General features: G+C 41.9%; 1 protein-coding gene across 1 annotated transcript in view; it reads right to left on the bottom strand.

Moving 5' to 3' along the window:
* The window catches only part of LOC137997720 (solute carrier family 22 member 15-like), a 23,236-nt gene that overhangs the window by 12,971 nt on the left and 2,765 nt on the right, over nucleotides 1–7,500 (bottom strand). Inside the window, exon 2 of the mRNA XM_068843933.1 lies at nucleotides 947–1,081. The gene's annotated coding sequence lies outside the window, so the exon portion shown is untranslated. The remainder of the gene's footprint in view (nucleotides 1–946; nucleotides 1,082–7,500) is intronic.

The following is a 7,500-nucleotide window of genomic DNA, read 5'->3' as shown; positions in this document are numbered from 1 at the left end:
TTTTCTTTTGCTTTCACTTGGCTGACGAGCACGGGAAAAGAGACCTCTTCCATGTGTCCAAACTCACTGTGTTGAGCATGCGCAGCGGTTACTTAGCGACCGAATCCTCTCGTGATACTTCATGTTGTGCGGGCTCACTTAACAACAAGGAAATTACGTACTGTAAAGGAGTGGGCAGGACACAGCGGGCTCAAGTCACAGTCAGCAAACATATCATGGGGCATGCGGTTTGGAGAGTGCCGTGCAAGGTTGTGGACGGAGGTTGGATCGAAGTGAGTTTCGACTCATGGCAGAAGTCTCTTTTCCCGTACTCGTCAGCCCAGCGAACGGAAAAAGAAAAGGGTACTCTGCTAGCAGGGAAATATAGAACAACGCACAATCGACGCACCTGACTTATCTCAGACATTAAAGCCGTCTGAGATAAAATACATGACATATTAAACTGGGACGCACTGACACCACTGATTGGTTTTTTAGAGTACAACGTATTTAAACTCTAGCCGTCCAACAGAAGTGGACAAAAAGTCCTATAAATGAATTGGTACGAAAAGGTTTGGAGTAAAGGTAAAGAATGAACGATTTACTGTTAAACGTTCACGTTGTTATTTGACGTTTTTGCTTTGCAGAGCACGACAAGAAATTGTTCAAAAATGCGTGCTGCACAATTAATTTTCCCCATTTTGCCAATAATATTACATACCGCTTTTTGGCTTGTCTTTTCCGTAGCCCTATTGCACAGTATCAATACGGAAATAAACCACTTTCACAAATGTCGACCACCTTTACATTCTTTTGAATTTATGTTAATTCGACCTGCTGCCCTCATTTTGAAACAAATATTCTTTTGAAATTTGCTCGTCGCAGCGAGGCTAGAAAGACTTATTAGCATTAAAACAAAAGAATATTTGGGCGCCATTATGAAAGAGGTCTATACACCCGTACTTACTTTTCAACAAGGTATGTGGCGAGCAAGTAGGCAGGAATCTCCACCAAACCGGAAGCCGCGAAATTCAAATAAAAATCTCCCGCCAAATTTCCAGAGTTAAAACTGAGCCCGCAGTACACCATGCTGGTCATGCACCTACGGAAAAAACCCAAAGAAGCTCATTAACAAAAGACATTCAGAACATTTGGCATCGTTTTAAGAACGAAGGATATATCGTAACACGTTATCCATATACCTTAACTGGCCCGGTATTCTAGAATTTGAATAATCGATCAGTGTTTTGTGACATGAGAAACGTCACCACCAGGGGCCACAAAAAATTATATCATTGGTTAAAAGAAAAAGAATACTCGTGCTACACGTCTGCACGTGCAGCACGCTTTTTAGCACATATTCTTGCAGTACTCTTGATAACGACGACGTCAAATCAGCAATTTTAAGTTTTTGACGAGAGAAGTGAGCAGAAAATAGAGAGTCTTTCATGTTCCATTTTTGCTGTGAAACCTATTCCAAAGCACAAATGGAACATGAAAGACGCTCGTACCAAATGACTTTTAGGACACTTCGCCTAACAATGAACGACATAAACCAAACTAGGTAAAGAAATCGCGAAAGACTTAAAGCGCGTTCGATTGACCCTATTTCGGAATAAGAATACGTGGAGTGATGATTAAAACAGTATGTTTGGCGCGTTTTGAAGCAGCAAGGATAATAAAAATATCTTTAAAATAGCATTTTAGCCGATGTTCGAAAATAATATTTTGACGTGAATCTCCGTAAAAACGAAGGGAATACGGTGAATCGACCGCACCCTTAAGATAGTGCAAAGTTATATTTTGAGGTGACGTTGTTGTTGGGTAAGCGGCACACTTTTTGAGAAGTTTTTAAGGTCCTCGAAATTGTAAGCGTCACCTAAACATCAACAAAAGAAAAGTCGACCAACTGGATTTGAACTCCCGACCTCAGCGATCAATGTGCGTTATGTCAGTGGCCCGGGTGCGATTCCCAGACTTGGCGTCACACCTGGGTTAAGTTGGTTGGTTCTCTACTCTGCTCCGAGAAGTTTTTCGCTCTCCTCAAAAAAACAAACTACGATTTGATAGGTATGGATTTCATTTCTATACAATTTCGCCAATAAGCACTGACCCCAGCGCTAAATGCAGTTGATACTCAAATTTGAGGTGTTATCAAGGACGTCAGCACTTGAGGATAAATTTTCATTTTCTTCCCTAAATTAAGTGCTGTTCAGACGAGTGTCATTTTTGAAGAACTACCTCACCGTTGTCATAATAAAAAGATTGAAATAGTCACGAAGCGATTACAATAACCCGAATTTATATTTTGAGATGACGTTCTCGTTGCCGTTGCCGTTGTCGTTAGGGAGCGTAAGCAACGACAACGGCGACCTTAACGAGAACGTCATCTCAAAATATAAATTTGCGTTATTTTAATCGCTTCGTGACTATTTCAACGTTTTTAATATGACAAGGGTGTGGTAATTCCTCAAAGATGACACCAGTCGGAACGGCACTTCATTTTAGGAGAGAAAATGAAAATTTATCCTCAAGTGCTGACGTTCTTCATAAAACCAAAAACTTGGCTATTTCACGTTGTTGTTTTGCTGACGACGGCAACGAAATGGACAAAAGTGAAAAACGCACGTGCAGGGCGTGCAAAGCTATTGTTTTTACCCTCTAAATATGCAAATTTGTGACGTTCTCGTTGCCGTCGCCGTTGTCGTTGCTTAAGCTCCCTGTTGTTACGCTCCCTAGACGCTCCCTATTGTCTGTGCTTTGTAACGGCCGAGGGAGGCTGGGGAAGCCTTCGGCTCGATTTCCAACACTCACTCAAATAATCGAACGTTTTTCTAGAAGGCGAGACAAAGCATGATTTGACTTAAAAACACTGGAGCTCGACGGACAAAGAGGAGTAAGTTTGCTAGCAGTCTAACAGCGTAGTGGTAAAGCGCTTAACTTCCTACTATTCTTGACATTCACAACAGGAGCGGAGAACTCCTCTTAAGCGCGATTATTTTAATTAAGACGAGTCCAAGTTTCAGATTGTAGGAGTGATCCCTCTCAGTTCCAAGGGAAATAATTAGTTCTGTAACGAAACAGACTGCGAGTAGTCACTAATTTCGGCGATGGATTGTGAGACGGGCAAAATACACGCGCGCGCAACAATTGCGAGGAGACGCGACGTGACGCGAGGGGAGCTTGAATTTCGGCGCTCCCCTCGAGTCCCGTGTACTCGCAATTTCGCGCTTGTGCGTGTAATTCGCTTCTATAATCCATCGCCGAAATTAGAGACTAGTCACAGTCTAGTAAATAAATAAATAAACAAATAAATAAATGATATACATATATTTTAATTTTGGTTCGTTCAACCGCTGTGAATTTGTAAGTTCGGGTACAAGGGCTCCTAGTTATTTCATAGCGAACTTTGCGAGAATTATTCGAACATGATTTTGCTAACAATCAGTGTACCATATTCTCTTATTCTCTTAAAAAAATGAAAATGGTTATCTCCAACCTCGTTCCCAGGGTCTCGCCTCTCTGCTTTCTTGAAAAGAGAGACCCTGGGAACGAGGTTAGGAAATCTCTCGTCTGCATTTGCCATTCCGACGCTATTTGCTACAACGAGCAAGATTGCCCAAATAAAAGATAACTTGGAGCCTGTTGAAGTCTTAATTGACGTAAAATCAAACGTTTCCTTTATTATTTGCAGGTTGATAATTGAGACAATTGTTGTAGGGAGTATTATGGAATCTTTATCAGCTGGAGCTCATCAAGGGGTAATTCGTTGAGTCCACCCTTTCTCGAGTAAAGTTATTTTTAGGAACAGGTTTTTGGCGCGAAAAATATCATATTTGCCTTGAGGCTGAGATAGCTTTGTTTTGATTGCCTTTTACAACAGTGGGCGTGCTGAATCTCCCAAGGGAAGCGTTCTATAAATAAATCAACTCTGGAAATGGTTGATTCCTAAGCCAAATATGGTAAATAGAGGCCCCACTTGATGAGCTACTGATATTAGAGAACAGACTGCGAGTGGGAGTAGTCTCTTATTTCGGCGTGCGAGTGAGGAGTGGGAGAATTCCCCTCGCGACGCGCGTCTTACGAATTCCTCCTGCGCGTGTTTTTCTACCGAGCTCCCAACTCGCTCTCCGAAATTAGAGGCAATTCGCAGTCTAATTGGAGAACATATGAAATGATACATATTTCCAGGTTGAAATGAAGGTATATATATTGATTTTGAAGAAAATTATCATCGCCGTTAGACTACCACGACAAGCCCATGTGAGGAAACTTTATTAGGCAACATATATATACTAATGCGTTTCGTAATCTATGGCCAGCCCCGAATTTACGCATGGTTCTCCGAGGAAGTTCACTTCGGCGCCCTAAGGGAGCCTTGGCGACAATACTCACTTAAGCTTGCTTATTTCTCAATTATGAGGTAAAAGTAATTGCAAAATATTTGCAATGATAACGAAGCACGATTGTAATCAGTTTTCCCGAATTTCATGCTAAGTATTCTTAAGTTAATTGTTTCGAACGCATAATAACAGGTTCCGAAAAACAAGGAAATGAAGAAATAAATCAAAACAGTTTTTTGAGCCTGACTAGGAGGATAACAAAACAATAGCAACTTTCGCAAGTTTGTATGTACAAGGAAGGGTAACGTTTTTGCAAACGTTGGCTGTGTAGCACTTATATTTCAACAGACTTAACTATTAGAGGGTAATGTGAAGTGCTAGTTTTCTACTCATATAGACCATGCGAGCTAATCTCGTACCCAGATCTCCCACGGTCATACGGAAGGGAGATCTGGTAAAGTTCGATTTCGAGCATGCTCAGTGCCAGCGAGGCCCGAAATACGGGCTTTTCTATCACTGCGCATGTTCGTACTCTCTGTTGTGATTTTGGGTGATTTTGCGGAATAAACATGGATTTCGAGAGTATTCTTGAAGAGATTCTTTTGGGTAGAGGACAAGGAAACCTTAAACTCAAGCCGAAACAGAAAGAACAGCTACAGGCGATTGTTTTTCAACGGTCCAGATTGTTTAACTGTCGGAGCAACTGCAGAATCACTGAAACGAGAGCTTGGGCGTAATCAATAAACGAGTGCTATTTTCTTCACACGATCTCGTCCAAAGTGTAGTAAGCCAAACCGTAAACTGAAAAGCTAAAATGTTTAAGAGTGCTTAGACCTAATCACTACAACGAGCGCTATCTTCTTGACACGATCTCGTGAAAAATGTAGTTAATCTAACTGTAAAATTCACAATTGATCACTACTTAATTCGCGAGTCACGCTTTAAGAACGCGAAATACTGTTTTGAATAAATTACATATTTCAACTTGAATTTCTTGAATTTGTTAGTTTCTGCGTTCCGCGTAGCCAGCTACACAGAACTTTATTCGAGAGGCAGGGTACGTGGGGCTTTCGTCGGTACCATTTACACAAACGTCGCAAATTTTTAAAATGATTTTCCTCAACTGTAAAGCTTTTCCGGCGTCGGAAAAAAAAAAAAACTTTCCTCCGCATTTATTCAAAACAGCACATGCACTTGCGGAAACTAAACCTTCACTTTACCTTCACTGAAGTGCCCCACGAAATAAGCAAATCAGAGCGTAGATTGCATTGCCGCAACCTTTTTTTTAGTAGCCAATGAAAAAGGGTATATTGTCGAACTTTGCCAGATCTCACATTTCCAGTGACAGAGTGAGATCTGGGTACGAGATTACATGCGAGCGTTAGCCCTTCTAATGCAATTGGGCCTGTTAGATATAAGTTCAAGGTAAATTTACTTTATTCAACGTCGGTAGTTACTTCAGTTACAAAAATGGTATCAACTGAAAGCTAACGGTGCGCCCTAACGGTGCGCCCTTTACCCCCCCCCCCCCCACCACCACCCCCTCCCTCTGTCAGTGCTCCGTTTTACGGATATTTAAAGCCATAGCTACACGAATCAGAGGAAAGTCGAAACAGACGATAAAGTCACCGAGGATCGAACTGGGGACTTTTCGCTCCGAAAAACGCGCACTAGCCAACTGAGCGACGACTGCTTCTCCTCCTCCTCCTCCTACAGAAATGCGCCAGCAGACTGGACACTGTATGCGACGCTATGTGACGTCAGAGAAAAACCATGTGCTTTTGAAGAGAAGTTGTAACGCTAAAAAGGTCAAGTTTAAACTGTAGAAATACACGTGGAATACTTCAACATTGTGTGGATTTCTTGTGCAACAGAGGCCCATACGAGAACAGAGAAAAACTCTGACCAGGGTGACATTGTCATCTTAAATTCCCACGACCTGCTCCCGTCTGACCTTGTAGCTCAGTCGGTAGAGCAACGGTGATCTAACCCGAAGGTCGTGGGCTCAATTCCCACCCTGGTCAGAGTTGTTCTCTGTCATTGTATGGCCCCAATTCCATTAGTAGGGCCAATGCTCACATGGTTTATATGGGTAGAAAACAAGCACTTCACATTACCCTCTAATAGTTAAGTCTGTCAAGTTTATATGGCCAAGTTCTAATACTTTGTGGAAACTGTAAATCAAACGTTATGATACGAGGGAAATACCGGGAGAAAATCCTTTCGGAGTCGAGTGAAGAAGCAGCGAATAGGCCGAGTTCAATATATCAATATTCAGGCGTGGCTACGAGGCTTTATGGTCAAATTTCACGGTGGAGTTCTGTTTTCTTTGTCTCATAAGTCTCAAGGAGGAGTTCTAAACAAAACAATCGTGGAATTTAACCGTAAAGCCTCGTAGCTTACCAGGTGTGAATATTGACATATCGAACGTGTGCTATTAGGAATGCGGGACTCAATCCCAGGCCACCTTAGAGGAAGGCGAATGCTTTCACTGCGCCACACCTGTTCCCCCAAAGACGAAAATTGTTGTGAAAAAAATTGGGAAACCAGGAATTTAGCAAAGTGTTTATAGGATTTAAAACTCGTGAGCAAAGGCCAACCAAAAGATCTAACTTTGCATTCCGGTCTGACGGGTTTGCAGCTAATGATATACTATTTCCTGTCTTGAAGTAACTCGTGAAAGTTGTTCTGAAAGAGAACCTTTGCAATAAGCCACCATCTCTGTTGTCGTGTGACGGTTGTCGAAATCTTCTTCTCTGGACTACACTCAGAACCGGATGAAAAATATAAATTACCATCTGAGAAACAAGAAACCTGAACCCTTGTTTATCAAATTGGCTTTGAAGCACCATTGACCTTCCTGCTCTGGGTCTCACTTGGTATATTAAAATTTACTTTCCGTCGAGTGGGCGGAAGTGTCGTAAAAATTCGCAATGGATGGTTTACGATAGAAATTTGTTTGGCGTTTACGGGCAAGGCAAACGGTAGCCTTCTTCATTTCAAAAAAGGTATTCCCCTTTCTTGAGAATTTGCTGTCTCCCTCTTGTTTTTTTAGAATCTGTTAGATAAGTGTAGCGAACAGGCAAGAAAGCAGCCGAAATCAAGCGTACAAGTTCCCAGATTTTTGGTGGAACCTTAAACTTCAGCCTGCCGTTCGCTGTAAATCCTTGAAGACCCA

This window comes from Montipora foliosa, chromosome 3 (assembly GCF_036669935.1).
Source record: "Montipora foliosa isolate CH-2021 chromosome 3, ASM3666993v2, whole genome shotgun sequence".
NCBI lineage: Eukaryota > Metazoa > Cnidaria > Anthozoa > Scleractinia > Acroporidae > Montipora > Montipora foliosa.
Note: the sequence above shows the minus strand (reverse complement) of the source record. Positions and strands in the feature narration are given on the sequence as shown.